We start from the raw sequence: 16,149 nt of genomic DNA, 5'->3' as shown, positions 1-16,149 counted from the left end.
GCGAAGTAGATCATGTTTGCTGGCTAAACGTTAGCTGCCAGCTAGCTAGCTAACATCGACATAACAGAATTGTCATGCAATTTGTTTAGCTAGCTTTTTTGGATTAGCACGCTAGTTACCTAACCTTTGAACTCAGGTAACTGGTAAGTTAGCTAGCTAGCATCCTTTGTCAGCACACTAGTGGTTACAACGTTAACAACCTGGTCTCAGAGCATTTCATATTATTCTGTACGTAAATCTGAGACACTCCATTTAGTACAGGGGTTCCCAAACTCTTTTGGCCTACGACCCCATTTTGATATATGAAAATTCTCGCGACCTCAACCAAAACATTCTAACAGTATTTCTGATTGTATTTTCAACTCACCATCAAATACTTTTTTTTTTTGTTGTTGTTGTAATTTTTTCCCTAACCCGGACGACACTGGGCCAATTGTGCGCCGCCCTATGGGACTCCCGGTCACGGCCGGTTATGTAGTGATGCCGCAACACTGCGATGCAGTGCCTTAGACCGCTGCGCCACTCGGGAGGCCCACCATCATATACTTTTAATGTGGGGCTATGACAGTCAATTGCAAATTAGTCTGACATAATTTATCTTATCTCACCACCACTAATGAGATGAGTGTGTTTGATGCATCTCAATGTCAGGGGGCGTGGTTGACAATGCGCACCTCATCTTTCCTGTCACATCCAACCTGGATCAATACTTGTTTTTAATGCAGACAAGAGCACTGAATCAGCATACCATGAGTTTTAATGCTTGGAGGGAGACGTCACAGAATTCCCTTTTGAGTCAGGAAACAAAACTCCTCCATAGTGACCCGTGAATGCGTTGTCTGCAGCATTCGGTCACATGACCGCTCGATCAGCTGTTTGATTTAACATACAGGCATGTCAACTGAGCCAGGATCACAGTCAAGCGGATTTTGCTGATTCGGTCACTCATCTGTAAAAAAAAAAGTATTTCCCCTGCATGCTCACGTTCAGTTAGTTCAGTTTCCCCAAATACTGTATGTCTTTTAGATAGGCAAGGAGACACATTTTCTTTTCATTACACAGAAAGTCAACAGTCTGTTTTTTACATCCATTGCAAATGACAACAGTTCCTCTCTCAATTCAAAAAGTATTTTCAACACTCCCCCTCGATAACCACCAAGCCTCGGTCGGAAATAGAACGTTGTCATGCTCTAATCTCCACATAAACTACACAGTGGCTTGCGAAAGTATTCACCCCCCTTGGCATTTTTCCTATTTTGTTGCCTTACAACCTGGACTTTAAATTGATTTTTGGGGGGTTTGTATCATTTGATTTACACAACATGCCTACCACTTTGAAGATGCAAAATATTTTTTCTTGTGAAACAAACAATAAATAAGACAAAAAACAGAAAACTTGAGCGTGCATAACTATTCACCAAAGTCAATACTTTGTAGAGTCACCTTTTGCAGCAATTACAGCTGCAAGTATCTTGGGGTATGTCTCTAAGCTTGGCACATCTAGCCACTGGGATTTTTGCCCATTCTGGTGTACAGCAATCTTTAAGTCATACCACAAATTCTCAATTGGATTGAGGTCTGGGCTTTGACTAGGCCATTCCAAGACATTTAAATGTTTCCCCTTAAACCACTCAAGTGTTGCTTTAGCAGTATGCTTAGTGTCATTGTCCTGCTGGAAGGTGAACTTCCGTCCCAGTCTCAAATCTCTGAAAGACTGAAACAGGTTTCCCTCAAGAATTTCCCTGTATTTAGCGCCATCCATCATTCCTTCAATTCTGACCAGTTTCCCAGTCCCTGCCGATGAAAAACATCCCCACAGCATGATGCTGCCACCACCAACACCATGGTGTTCTCGGGGTGATGAGAGGTGTTGGGTTTGCGCCAGACATAACATTTTTCTTGATGGCCAAAAAGCTCAATTTTAATCTCATCTGACCAGAGTACCTTCTTCCATATGTTTGGGTAGTCTCCCACATGCCCTTTGGTGAACACCAAACGTGTTTACTTCTTTTTTTCTTTAAGCAATGGCTTTTTTCTGGCCACTCTTCCATAAAGCCCAGCTCTGTGGAGTGTACGGCTTAAAGTGGTCCTATGGACAGATACTCCAATCTCCGCTGTGGAGCTTTTGCAGCTCCTTCAGGGTTATCTTTGGTCTCTTTGTTGCCTCTCTGATTAATGCCCTCCTTGGCTGGTCCGTGGGATGTTCAAAGTTTCTGATATTTTTTTATAACCCAACCCTGATCTGTACTTCTCCACAACTTTGTCCCTGACCTGTTTAGAGAGCTCATTGGTCTTCATGGTGCTGCTTGCTTGGTGGTGCCCCTTGCTTAGTGGTGTTGCAGACTCTGGGGCCTTTCAGAACAGGTGTGTATATATAATGAGATCATATGACAGATCATGTGACACTTAGATTGCACCTAGGTGGACTTTATTTAACTAATTATGTGACTTCTGAAGGTAATTGGTAGCACCATATCTTATTTAGGGGCTTCATAGCAAAGGGGGTGAATACATATGCACGCACCACTTTTCCGTTATTTATCTTTTAGAATTATTTTCATTTCACGTCACCAATTTGGACTATTTTGTGTATGTCCATTACATGAAATCCAAATAAAAATATATTTAAATTACAGGTTGTAATAAAAGAAAATAGGAAAAACACCAGGGGGATGAATACTTTTGCAAGGCACTGTATATACAAAAGTATATGGACACCCCTTCAAATTAGTGGATTCGGCTATTTCAGCCACACCCGTTTCTGACAGGTGTATAGAATCGAGCACAAAGCCATTCAATCTCCATAGACAAACATTGGCAGTAGAATGGCCTTACTGAAGAGCTCAGTGACTTTCAACGTGGCACCGTCATCGGATGCCACCTTTCCAACAAGTCAGTTCGGCAAATTTCTGCCCTGCTAGAGCTGCCCCGGTCAACTGTAAGTGCTGTTATTGTGAAGTGGAAACGTCCAGGAGCAACAACGGCTCAGCCATGAAGTGGTAGGCCACACAAGCTCACAGAACGGGACCACCGAGTGCTGAAGCGCGTAGCGTGTAAAAATCGTCTGTTCTCGATTGCAACACTCACTACCGAGTTCCAAACTGCCTCTGGAAGCAACGTCAGCACAGGAACTGTTCGTCTGGAGCTTAATGAAATGAGATTCCATGGCCGAGCAGCCGCACACAAGCCTAAGATCACCATGCACAATGCCAAGCGTCGGCTGGAGTGGTGTAAAGCTCGCTGCCATTGGACTCTGGAGCAGTGGAAACGAGTGATGAATCACGCTTCACCATCTGGCAGTCCGACGGACGAATCTGGGTTTGGCGGATGCCAGGAGAATGCTACCTGCCCGAATGCATAGTGCCAACAGTAAAGTTTGGTGGAAGAGGAATAATGGTCTGGGGCTGTTTTTCATGGTTTGGGATTGGCCGCCTAGTTCCAGTGAAGGGAAATCTTAACGCTACAGCATACAATGACATTCTAGATGATTCTGTGCTTCCAACTTTGTGGCAACAGTTTGGGGAATGCCCTTTCCTTTTTCAGCATGACAATGCCCCCGTGCACAAAGCGAGGTCCATCCAGAAATGGTTTCTCAAGATCGGTGTGGAAGAACTTGATGGGCCTGCAGAGCCCTGACCTCAACCCCATCGAACACCTTTGGGATGAATTGGAACGCCAACTGCGAGCCAGGCCTAATCGCCTAACATCAGTGCCCAACCTCACTAATGAACAACACTGAACATCCCCTGTGACGTTTCATGCTTGGGAATCGTAGACGGAACAATATTTCCTTGTGAACAGCATCCCCTGACATCTAGCGAAAAAAAGTCAAAAGCGTGAGCATCTCGGCCCTCACAGCTAACGTCCATTTGGAGAGCATAAGGTGGGGTGTTTTTGAGTCGTTCAGTCAGTTTCATCTTGATTGCTAGCTATAGCATCAATTATTGGTTTCACAGTGTTATCTGACAAAGGTATTGATATGAGTTTCTGTGCCTCTGCCTCCCCACACATTGTTTTCACCATATCAATTGCGGCTGGTAATATCAGAGTCTCTGCAATAGTGTGTGGTTTCATAGCGTAGCGGGCTTAGCCATTCACTGTGGGAATGATTCAAGTGCAACGGTCAAGTGCGGCCTTTTCCCACTATCTAAGGCGTTCTGGTTGAATTTTTACTATTAGATTAGAATAATTTTAATTTTAATTTTTAAGGTTAACCTCTACGGGATCGGTGTCCCGTATACGGGACGTTTGAGCTAACGTGCGCTAATGTGATTAGCATGACTGTTGTAAGTAACAGCAAACTTTCCAGGACATAGACATGTCTTATATGGGCAGAAAACTTAAATTCTTGTTAATCTAACTGCACTGTCCAATTTACAGTAGCTATTACAGTGAAAAAAATACCATGCTATTGTTTGAGGAGAGTGCACAACAACAAAAAACGTATCATGGCAACTGGTTTGATACATTCACCTCTGAAGGTAAATAATGTACTTACATTCAGTAATCTTGCTCTGATTTGTCATCCTAAGGGTCCCAGAGATAAAATATAGCATAGTTTTGTTTGACACAATCCATTTTTATATTCAAATGTAGGAACTGGGTCTACAGTTTGAACCCCTGCTGTCCCTGATGTTTTTTTGTTTTGTATTATCTTTTACCAGATCTAATGTGTTATATTATCCTACATTCATTTCACATTTCCACAAACTTCAAAGTGTTTCCTTTCTAATGGTATCAATAATATGCATATCCTTGCTTCAGGTCCTGAGCTACAGGCACTTAGATTTGGGTATGTCATTTTAGGCTAAAAAATTTTTAAAAAAGGGTCCAATCATTAAGAGGTTAACAACATTACAATGATTGAGAGACAAAGACAATATTATACGATTATTATTTTTTACCAAGATTTTGGAAATTCTCCAGTGACTCCATTTTCATATCAGGCGACCTCACATGGGGTCATGGCCCCTAGTTTGGGAACTGCTGATTTTGTATGATATGTTATGTTTGGTATGGTTACATAAGAGAGATGGTTACTGAAGGCAAAAACGAAAGGAGGGTGGTTGGCCTGGGTGGATGGGTGGCCGTACAAAGGTTGCGAGTTCGAATCTCATCACGGACAACTTTAACATTTTAGCTAATTAGCAACTTTTCAAGTACAGTGGGGGAAAAAAGTATTTAGTCAGCCACCAATTGTGCAAGTTCTCCCACTTAAAAAGATGAGAGAGGCCTGTAATTTTCATCATAGGTACACGTCAACTATAACAGACAAAATGAGAGAAAAAAAATCCAGAAAATCACATTGTAGGATTTTTAATGAATTTATTTGCAAATTATGGTGGAAAATAAGTATTTGTTCAATAACAAAAGTTTCTCAATACTTTGTTATATACCCTTTGTTGGCAATGACATGGGTCAAACGTTTTATGTAAGTCTTCACAAGGTTTTCACACACTGTTGCTGGTATTTTGGCCCATTCCTCCATGCAGATCTCCTCTAGAGCAGTGATGTTTTGGGGCTGACAATGGGCAACACGGACTTTCAACTCCCTCCAAAGATTTTCTATGGGGTTGAGATCTGGAGACTGGCTAGGCCACTCCAGGACCTTGAAATGCTTCTTACGAAGCCACTCCTTCGTTGCCCGGGCGGTGTGTTTGGGATCATTGTCATGCTGAAAGACCCAGCCACGTTTCATCTTCAATGCCCTTGCTGATGGAAGGAGGTTTTCACTCAAAATCTCACGATACATGGCCCCATTCATTCTTTCCTTTACACGGATCGGTCGTCCTGGTCCCTTTGCAGAAAAACAGCCCCAAAGCATGATGTTTCCACCCCCATGCTTCACAGTAGGTATGGTGTTCTTTGGATGCAACTCAGCATTCTTTGTCCTCCAAACACGACGAGTTGAGTTTTTACCAAAAAGTTCTATTTTGGTTTCATCTGACCATATGACATTCTCCCAATCCTCTTCTGGATCATCCAAATGCACTCTAGCAAACTTCAGACGGACCTGGACATGTACTGGCTTAAGCAGGGGGACATGTCTGGCACTGCAGGATTTGAGTCCCTGGCGGCGTAGTGTGTTACTGATGGTAGGCTTTGTTACTTTGGTCCCAGCTCTCTGCAGGTCATTCACTAGGTCCCCCCGTGTGGTTCTGGGATTTTTGCTCACCGTTCTTGTGATCATTTTGACCCCACGGGGTGAGATCTTGCGTGGTGCCCCAGATCGAGGGAGATTATCAGTGGTCTTGTATGGTCTTCCATTTCCTAATAATTGCTCCCACAGTTGATTTCTTCAAACCAAGCTGCTTACCTATTGCAGATTCAGTCTTCCCAGCCTGGTGCAGGTCTACAATTTTGTTTCTGGTGTCCTTTGACAGCTCTTTGGTCTTGGCCATAGTGGAGTTTGGAGTGTGACTGTTTGAGGTTGTGGACAGGTGTCTTTTATACTGATAACAAGTTCAAACGGGTGCCATTAATACAGGTAACGAGTGGAGGACAGAGGAGCCTCTTAAAGAAGAAGTTACAGGTCTGTGAGAGCCAGAAATCTTGCTTGTTTGTAGGTGACCAAATACTTATTTTCCACCATAATTTGCAAATAAATTCATTAAGAATCCTACAATGTGATTTTCTGAATTTTATTTTCTGAATTTGTCTGTCATAGTTGACGTGTACCTATGATGAAAATTACAGGCCTCTCTCATCGTTTTAAGTGGGAGAACTTGCACAATTGGTGGCTGACTAAATACTTTTTTCCCCCACTGTACTTGCTACTTTGCAACAACTTAGCATGTTAGCTAACCCTAACCTTAACCCTTTTAGCTAACCCTTCACCTAACCTTAACCCTTTTAGCCAACCCTTCCCCTAACCTTAATCCTTTAATCTAACTTCCTAAACTTAACCCTAACCTTAACCCTAGCTAACGTTAGCGAGCTAGCTAACATTAGCCACCTAGCTAGAATTCATAACATATCATGCGTTTTGCAAATTAGTAACATATTGTACATTTAGCAAATTTCTAACATATTGTACCTTGTGCAAATTCGGAACATAATACGAATTGTAATTCGTAACATATCATACGAAGTGGGTGATGGACATCCACAAATTAATATATACCATACAAAAATATAAATGCAACATGTAAAGTGTTGGTCCTATGTTTCATGAGCTGAAATAAAAGATCCCATACATTTTCCATACGCACAGAGAGCTTATTTCTCTCATATTTTGTGCACAAATCTGTTTACATCCCTGATAGTGAGCATTTCTCATTTGCCAAGATAATCCATCCACCTGACAGGTGTGGCATATCAAGAAGCTGATTAAACAGCATGATCATTACACAGGTGCACCTTGTGCTGGGGACAACAAAAGGCCACTCTAAAATATGCAGTTTTGTCACACAACACAATGCCACGGATGTCTAAAGTTTTGAGGGAGCGTGCAATTGGCATGCTGACTGCAGGAATGTCCACCAGAGCTGTTGCCAGATAATTGTATGTTAATTTCTCTAACTAAGCCGCCTCCAACGTCGTTTTAGAGAATTTGGCAGTACGACCAACCGGCCTCACAACCGCAGACCACGTGTAACCACGCCATCCCAGGACCTCCACATCCGGCTTCTTCACCTGCGGGATCATCTGAGACCAGCCACCCAGACAGCTGATGAAACTGAGGAGTATTTATGTCTGTAATAAAGCCCATTTGTGGGGGAAAACGCATTCTGATTGGCTGGGCCTGGCGCCCAAGTGGGTGGACCTATTCTCTCCCAGGCCCACCCATGGTTGCGCCCCCTCATGTGAAATCCATAGATAAGGGCCTAATTTATTTATTTCAATTGACTGATTTCCTTATATGAACTGTAACTGAGTAAAATTGTTAATTGTTGCATGTTGCATTTATATTTTTGTTAAGTATATTAGTGTTAGCAAGTAATGTTAAACACTTGCTAGTTCTTATTAGCTAAACACTTGCTAGTTCTTATTAGCTAGCAGTGGATAACATAACAAGCTTAGCCTAAATGGTAGAACATCATGATCATGTTTATAGTAGAGTTATGTGTAGCCAGAGTGTCTATGCTAAATTGTCATTAATTGCTCTTCTCTCCCACAGATTCCCATAAGGTCTCAGACTCCAGGATGGGAAAATGCTTAACAAGAATGAAACAGATGAATACCCAATGTTTTATTTTAAATAGTCAATTTCTATTCTGACTTGTAATGTTAAAAGGAGAGAAAGACAGCCCCTGTTTATCTGAATTAGCTAGACTACTCACTATACCAATGATAGGCTACAGATTTGAGTTACTGCAATGAAAATTCTTTTTCCAATGTATCTTTCTATTAAATTATATTTTGTTTGAGATTATATGCCGTTATAAATGTTTGCAACTCATTCATAATTGGCCAGAAAGTTTCCACTTTCTTTAAAGGTGTCTTTTCAGCAGTAATAAATGTTGGTAACTAATTTGTTAATGGTCAGTGGATTGGCACTTTAAAATAAGGTATACTTTTAGTAGTTATACATGTGGTTAAATAGTATAGATTTGAGAGTTCACTCAGAGATTAGACATACTTATAGGCAGTATTTGGTACTCATCACTACATACATGAGAAAATATAACACTTTGTTAAACATGTTCAGTCAATTAATGGTGGGTATGAAGACCAAAACATTCAATGTAATGTGCGGATACCTCCTCCACTGTTTTACCAACCAAAGGTATAACAGTTACCATTTTACACAGGAGCGTTCACCACACATCACAGAGAAGTGGTAAGTGTGTTGATCTAATCTGGTAAGGGGTAATACACTTTATATACAAAACTATGTGGACACCCCTTCAAATGAGTTAATTTGGCTATTTCAGCCACACCCGTTGCTGACAGCTGTATAAAATCGAGCACACAGCATGCAATCTCCATAGACAAACATTGGCAGTAGAATGGCCTTACTGAAGAGCTCAGTGACTTTCAACGTGGCACCGTCATAGGATGCCACCTTTCCAACAAGTCAGTTCATCAAATTTCTGCCCTGCTAGATCTAGCCCAGTCAACTGTAAGTGCTGTTATTGTGAAGTGGAAACGTCTAGGAGCAACAATGGCCACACAAGCTCACAGAATGGGACCGCCGAGTGCTGAAGCACGTAAAAATCGTCTGTCCAAGGTTGCAACACTCACTACCGAGTTCCAAACTGCCTCTGGAAGCAATCTCAGCACAGGAACTGTTCGTAGGGAGCTTAATGAAATGGGTTTACATGGCCGAGCAGCTGCACACAAGCCTAAGATCACCATGTGCTGGAGTGGTATAAAGCTTGCCGCCATTGGACTCTGGAGCAGTGAAAACGTGTTCTCTGGAGTGATGAATCACGCTTCACCATCTGGCAGTCCGATGGACGAATCTGGGTTTGGTGGATGCCAGGAGAACGCTACCTGCCCGAATACATAGTGCCAACTGTAAAGTTTGGTGGAGGAGGAATAATATTCTGGGGCTGTTGAAAGGTGGGCCAAGACCTGGGACAGAGCACCAATGCATCACACCCAAAAGTGAAAAAATAACTATTCCCTTAAACGCAGTTTTAACTCCCACAAAAGACCAGAACAAAGTTTCGCAACTATTGAAAATAAGGTTGCATGATGACACAAATATTTATAATATTGAAACCTTATGTAAGTGCATTTATAAATAGTTAATAACTGGAGGTAAATATTGGCTCACTACTTGGCAAACTGACCAGTTATTGCACTATTCTGACCAATGCGATATAACCATTTATTAATGGTTTATCATGCATTTACAAAAAAAGTAATAATCGTTAACATAATTATAACCCTTTTATAAACCCCTTATAAATGGAACCTTATTGTGAAGTGTTACAGTATTGGTTAGTTGTAGTGGGGACAGTAACAGAACTTTCTAAAAATAACACTTAGATAAATGTTTTTTTTGTATGTTTTTTTTGTTTAGCTCACATACTAAATACTGAACAAAAATATAAACACACATGTAAAGTGTTGGTGCCATGTTTCATGAGGTGAAATAAAAGATCCCAGAAATTTTCCATACGCACAAAAATATTGTTTCTCAAATTTCGGGTACAAATTTGTTTACATCCCTGTAATGAGCATTTCCTCCTATAGTGGAGAGCCTGCTCTGCTTTCTATAGATGTGTGCCATGCCCGACCTGTGATTTCCGTTAATCTGATTGGTCAAGACACACACACAACCTGCAGCACTCTGATAAGCTTTTGCGTCATGTTTTATTAAACCAAATCAAAATTGAAAAGTGCTGTGGCAAATGCCTGACTGCCACACATTTGCCGGCAGCCCTACATAGCAGGGCAACTTCCCGCAGACAGCAATCAACAACAACAATATTCAGAGATCTTTTGTCACTAAATACAAAAAGGAGATCAGTAAAGAGTACATGTATAACACGATGGGTTAAACAAGCAAGTTGTTTGGGTAAAAACACCTCATGACAGAGAGGAAGCAAAATAAAGGATAAGACCTGAGGCAGGTTCAAAGTGGCAGTGAACAGGAAAGAAAGGGAGAGCAAGGCCCAGCCAGAACTGCACAGGATATTATTAGAACCAAGTGTCCCTTGTCCCAAATCAAACTTCAGCACTAATATAAAATAACAGGGCTATTACTGGAAAGTATTCATACAGTTCATGGTTCATACACCATTGAAAATAGATATATGTATACTGATTTATTCATACATTGCCTTATGCTTCTTAGATAGATATCAAGTCTACAATGAATTTTAGTTTTAAAAACAGCCATACTTGTTGGTTGGGGCTGTGGGCCTGGAAGAGGATTCGTCAGAGAACCACAACTAGCTACAAACATATACACATGCATAACTAAATAGTAGAACACTAAACTAAGGTTAACAGACGCATAGGAGAGGAAATGGATGAAACCAAGAGAGAAGAACAATATTGAACAAGTGGGTTGTTGTTCTGGCTTCAGGAATGGAGGTTCAAATCCACTCTCTTCCTGCGAGTTACACTCCAACTGGGCTTTGCAGTTGGACGCCACTGAGCGAGGCAGATCAGTCAACCTAGATCAGAGAACAATTTAGATCTGCTACGCAGCCCCTGAGACAGTCTGAGAGAAGCAGAAAGCCCAGACACACAGAAACAAAGTCAGACACACAGCCATCAGCTTTACACAGCTTAATTCCAGCTAACAGCAAACCCAATCCCAAGAAGTGCTGCCTGCCACAATATGTATTAGCTATACTGCAGTGTTTCAGGACCACCAGGAGATGGGGGTGTTCTCAGGGTAACTGAGACAGCACTTTACCACTCGTGTTCATTTTCAGACATAGCAGAAAAACATCCTTTCATTTGTCTATCTAAAGTAGGCTCAAATATTTATGGATGGGTTACCTAATGTAGCCTCTGCTTTGGGTACTTGTTCCTCGTTTGCCCATAGGGTTTCCAGTGGTGTAAAAATACTTGTTTTTTGGGGTATCTGTACTTTCCTTTACTATTCATATTTTGGACTACTTTTACTTCCCTACATTCCTAAAGAAAATAATGTACTTTTCACTCCATACATTTTCCCTGACACCCAAAAGTACTCATTACATTTTCAATGCTTAGCAGGATAGGAAAATGGTCCAATTCACACACTTATCAAGAGAACATCCTTGGTTATCTCTACTGCTTCTGATCTGGCGGACCCACTAAACACAAATGCTTCATTTGTAAATGATGTCTGAGGGTTGGAATGGACCCTGCCTATCCTTAAATTGAAAGAAAAAAAATGGTGCCATCTGGTTTGCTTAATATAAGGAATTTGAAATTATTTATACTTTAACTTTTGATACTTAAGTATATTTTAGCAATTACATTTACTTTTGATACTTAAGTATATTTAAAACCAAATACTTTGACTTTTACTCAAGTAGTATTTTACTGGGTGCCTTTCACTTGAGTCATTTTCTATTAAAGTATCTTTACTTTTACTCAAGTATGACAATTGGGTACTTTTTCCACCACTGAGGGTTTCCATGTTTTGTTCTCTACCTGTAGCATAGAAGGAACTGTGTTTAGAATTACAGACTCAACATTTTTTGGTTCCCAGACCAATGTATACCCCTTTTACATCTTGTTTCAACATTTGTTCATCCCAAAATACTGATATAAATGGAAGAATGGTGCCACAAATCAAACATGGTATTACTCAACTTTCAATGCTCACCAACATAGCTGCCTATACCACAAAGTCAGGTGCTGCAACAACCTTCCATTTTCATAGAAATTCAGCAATAGAGTACCACAGTATGAGTCATAATACCCATAAAACCTAGCGGTCAAACAAGGAAATGGTTCCAATCGTTTTCCCACAGCGGATTTTAGAAACTGAAAATAAGTGCTGTGTTTTGTGTAGGCTTACCCTGGCGTGGCATTTTGATAACCGTGTAAATCTCTCTAGGACAAGGTGATTTATCAATATAGTCATCTGTATTTACCCCCCCCAAAATGAAATGCTAATTAGCTGTGAATGTGGCTATCATAAAAAACTATAAAATGCCATGATGATCTGGAATCGAGGCAAAGGTAAGAATCTCAGAATTAACTATCAAATGTTAGTTAAATGTTAAATGTAGTAGTAGTCTACATTTGACTCATTTCTCTCTGCCTCCTTCTTTCCACTCCTCTCCTCTTTTGACCTCACCCTCTCACCGTCCCCCCCTACTCACAAGGCAGGCAATACGCTTGACTTCATCTTTACTAGATGTTGCTCTTCTACTAATCTCACTGCAACTCCCCTCCATGTCTCCGACCACTACTTTGTATCCTTTTCTCTCTCGCTCTCCTCCAACACTACTCACTTTGCCCCTACACAGATGGTAACGCGCCGCCGCAACCTCCGCTCTCTCTCTCCCACTACTCTCTCCTCTTCCATCCTATCATCTCTTCCCTCTGCTCAATCCTTCTCCCTCCAATCTCCTGATTCTGCCTCCTCAACCCTCCTCTCCTCCCTTTCTGCATCCTTTGACTCCCTGTGTCCCCTATCCTCCCGGCCGGCTCGGTCCTCCCCTCCAGCTCCGTGGCTTGATGACTCATTGCGAGCTCACAGAACAGAGCTCCGGGCAGCTGAGCGGAAATGGAAGAAAACTAAACTCCCTGCCGACCTGGCATCTTTTCACTCCCTCCTCTCTACATTTTCTTCATCTGTTTCTGCTGCTAAGGCCACTATCTACCACTCTAAATTCCGAGCATCTGCCTCTAACCCTAGGAAGCTCTTTGCCACATTCTCCTCACTGCTGAATCCTCCCCCCCACCCTCCTCCCTCTCTGTGGATGACTTCGTCAACCACTTTGAAAAGAAGGTTGACGACATCCGATCCTCGTTTGTTAAGTCTAATGACACTGCTGGTCCTGCTCACACTGCCCTACCCTATGCTTTGACTTCTTTCTCCCCTCTCTCTCCAGATAAAATCTTGCGACTAGTGACTGCAGGCCGCCCAACAACCTGCCCGCTTGACCCCATCCCCTCCTCTCTTCTCCAGACCATCTCCGGTGACCTTCTCCCCTACCTCACCTCGCTGATCAACTCATCCTTGACCGCTGGCTATGTCCCTTCCGTCTTCAAGAGAGCGAGAGTTGCACCCCTTCTCAAAAAAACCAACACTCGATCCCACTGATGTCAACAACTACAGACCAGTATCCCTTCTTTCTTTTCTTTCCAAAACTATTGAGCGTGCCGTCTTTAGCCAACTCTCTTGCCATCTCTCTCAGAATGACCTTCTTGATCCAAACCAGTCAGGTTTCAGGACTGGTCATTCAACTGAGACTGCTCTTCTCTGTGTCACGGAGGCTCTCCGCACTGCTAAAGCTAACTCTCTCTCCTCTGCTCTTGTCCTTCTAGACCTGTCTGCTGCCTTTGATACTGTGAACCATCAGATCCTCCTCTCCACCCTCTCCGAGCTGGGCATCTCCGGCGCGGCTCACTCCTGGATTGCGTCCTACCTGACCGGTCGCTCCTACCAAGTGGCGTGGCGAGAAGCTGTCTCCGCACCACGTGCTCTCACCACTGGTGTCCCCCAGGGCTCAGTTCTAGGCCCTCTCCTTTTCTCCCTATACACCAAGTCACTTGGCTCTGTCATATCCTCACATGGCCTCTCCTATCATTGCTACGCTGACGATACACAACTAATCTTCTCCTTTCCCCCTTCTGATAACCAGGTGGCGAATCGCATCTCTGGCAGACATATCAGTATGGATGACGGATCACCACCTCAAGCTGAACCCTGGCAAGACGGAGCTGCTCTTCCTCCCGGGGAAGGACTGCCCGTTCCATGATCTCGCCATCACGGTTGACAACTCCGTTGTGTCCTCCTCCCAGAGTGCGAAGAGCCTTGGCGTGACCCTGGACAACACCCTGTCGTTCTCCGCTAACATCAAGGCGGTGACCCGATCCTGCAGGTTCATGCTCTACAACATTCGGAGAGTACGACCCTGCCTTACACAGGAAGCGGCACAGGTCCTAATCCAGGCACTTGTCATCTCCCATCTGGATTACTGCAACTCGCTGTTGGATGGGCTCCCTGCCTGTGCCATTAAACCCCTACAACTCATCCAGAATGCCGCAGCCCGTCTGGTGTTCAACCTTCCCAAGTTCTCTCACGTCACCCCCCTCCTCCGCACACTCCACTGGCTTCCAGTTGAAGCTCGCATCCGTTACAAGACCATGGTGCTTGCCTATGGAGCAGTGAGGGGAACGGCACCTCCGTACCTTCAGGCTCTGATCAGTCCCTACACCCAAACGAGGGCATTGCGTTCATCCACCTCTGGCCTGCTGGCTCCCCTTCCTCTGCGGAAGCATAGTTCCCGCTCAGCCCAGTCAAAACTGTTCGCTGCTCTGGCACCCCAATGGTGGAACAAGCTCCCTCACGACGCCAGGACAGCGGAGTCACTCACCACCTTCCGGAGACATTTGAAACCCCACCTCTTTAAGGAATACCTGGGATAGGATAAAGTAATCCCCCCCCCCCCAAAAAAAAATTAATAAATAAATAGTAAAGTGGTTATCCCACTGGCTATAGGGTGAATGCACCAATTTGTAAGTCGCTCTGGATAAGAGCGTCTGCTAAATGACTAAAATGTAAAATGTAGTAATGAATAAATTGGCTACATTTCTTTAAATGGACAATTCCGTGAATTGTCTTGTGCAAATTTTAAATTGACACAATACCTGTTAGCAAATGTGTCAGCTAGAGATGACGTGCAGGAGCTTGCTGGGGTTTGTAGTTTTGCATGTCTACTTTGATGGTAATTAGCATTTTCTAATCAAGAGTAAATAGTGCCGAATATATTGATAAGTCACCTTGTACGAGAGCAATTTACATGGTTATCAAAACGTCACGCCAGGGTAAGCCTATAAGAAACACAGCACTTATTTTAAGGGTTTCTAAAATCCCCTATGGGAAAAATGAATGGTGGAAAAACAATTGGAACCACCGCTAGGTTTTATGGGTATTATGACACCTCCACTGTGGGGCTCTATTGGCGAGTCAGGCACAGGAGGTTGGTGGCACCTTAATTGGGGAGGAAAGGGTCATGGTAATGGCTGTAACGGAATGGTATCGAATTCAAACACATGGATTCCATTCCAGCCATTATTATTAGCCATCCGACCCTCAACAGCCTCCTGTGGAATCAGGTGCACTTCTTCAATTTTCCATGTCTTGTCCCAGACCTACTGTGAAATCCTGTATTTCAATTGAAACCAGTGAGGATTTTTAAAGAAAATGTTACACTAATGGAAACTGAAATTGTGAACACTGAATTTCTTTAATTTATTACATTGGTTTGGAATTTGAGGGATATTATCATGCTTAAAAAAAATAAAAAATACATTTTAGGTACTCGTAATGTGATGCATTTGTTAAACCATTTCAGATGTCACATTAACACTTTTAAAATGTCAAATTATAAAAAAAAAAAAAAAAAAAAACACTTTCTGCTGTTGCCTCAAATTCTGAGGGGTCAATTTACTTGGAGCAGATTGATACCGCATCAACAGGCACAGCAAGATATGACAGTGAGAAAGAGTACAAAGATGGACTTGGCACCACACACACAGCTGTATTCTTCACACACACACACACACATCTCCCGT

This window comes from Coregonus clupeaformis, chromosome 9, assembly GCF_020615455.1.
Source record: "Coregonus clupeaformis isolate EN_2021a chromosome 9, ASM2061545v1, whole genome shotgun sequence".
Taxonomy (NCBI): Eukaryota; Metazoa; Chordata; class Actinopteri; order Salmoniformes; family Salmonidae; genus Coregonus; species Coregonus clupeaformis.
Note: the sequence above shows the minus strand (reverse complement) of the source record.